Raw genomic sequence first — 1,424 nt, 5'->3', positions numbered from 1 at the left:
CTGAACAGTCCAGCCACGTTCAGTTCCACGTTCATGTTTTTAAAACTAAATTGTTCGAATAAATTTTAATTACTTTAAAAAAAAAATTATATTCAATACATTCGCACTGAAAAATATAAAGAAAATCCTTCTGAAATGAGAACAATGCCATAGAACATTTTGGATGGAATACTGGATTGAATTGTTGAGTGTTACGTCCATAGGGACGTCTGTGTATTTTCATTTGCTGGTGTAAAATGTACTGTTTGTCTTGGTATGCTTTCTGTTGCTCCTATCCACGTCACAGGTTTGGAGTGCCACTTAAATTGTGTTCCAGCTCGTTAAGGTGTAGGTGGAACACTATATAAAAGACCCAGAAACTTCCAAACGGAGAGAGAGACTGAGGCTTGTTTCTGAGAGACTGTCATCTTCCGGTCTCAGCACTTATCACTTTCAGTGTGTGTGTTTGTTGTAACTTGTTAGGTGGTGTAAGCACTAAAGAAGGTATGCTGTGTGCTAAGTATTGCAACTCTGTGTGAACAGTTGCCATTAATAGTTGGAGTGTTACAGTAAACTGGTCGAGCTGGGGCTCAACACTTCGCTGTGCAACTGGCTGTTAGACTTTCTGACTGGAAGACCTCAGGCAGCACGTGTCGGCAGCAACACATCCAGCACCATCACACTGAACACTGGGGCCCCCCCAAGGACGTGTGCTGAGCCCCCTCCTCTTCAATCTGCTGACCCACGACTGCACACCGTCACACAACTCCAACCTCTTCATTAAGTTTGCGGATGACACGACTGTGGTGGGTCTCATTAGCAACAGAGATGAGACAAACTACAGGAGCGAGGTGAGCCGCCTGGCCGGGTGGTGCAGTGACAACAATCTCTCTCTGAATGTGGAGAAGACGAAGGAGATTGTTTGTTTACTTCAGGAGATTGCACACTCAGCATGTTCCTCTGACCATCAACGGTGCGACTGTGGAGAGAGTGAGCAGCACCAAGACTTCACCCTCCTAACGGACCACGCACCCCTGCAGTGGATGGCCCGGGCTAAGGAGACCAATGCCAGGGTGACACGGTGGTTCCTCGCGCTCCAGGACTTTAACTTCACCATACAACACCGAGCGGGGACGGCCAACGCCAACACCGACGGACTCTCCCGCCTGTGGTCAGCTTTCGCAGGTCTGTCAGGCTCCACTCTCCGCCCTCCCCCGATCTCCCCGCTTCTCCAGAGGACTAGGACGATGCTTGGGGGGGGTAGTGTGACACGTGTCCCGAGCGCTCATCACCTGCCGCTGCTGTCTTAAACCGTGCAAACGGGCACAGAGGTGAGAGATGTCTCCGCAAGACTCGGCTAACCTTGTCTTTCCCTTTGCCCACAGAGAGCAGCGTGTGACCGCCAGCCCCAACAACCACGGGAGAGCACGGACCCACACTGCACC

This window comes from Cyprinus carpio, unplaced genomic scaffold, assembly GCF_018340385.1.
Source record: "Cyprinus carpio isolate SPL01 unplaced genomic scaffold, ASM1834038v1 S000006480, whole genome shotgun sequence".
NCBI lineage: Eukaryota > Metazoa > Chordata > Actinopteri > Cypriniformes > Cyprinidae > Cyprinus > Cyprinus carpio.
This window is presented reverse-complemented; position numbering follows the sequence as displayed.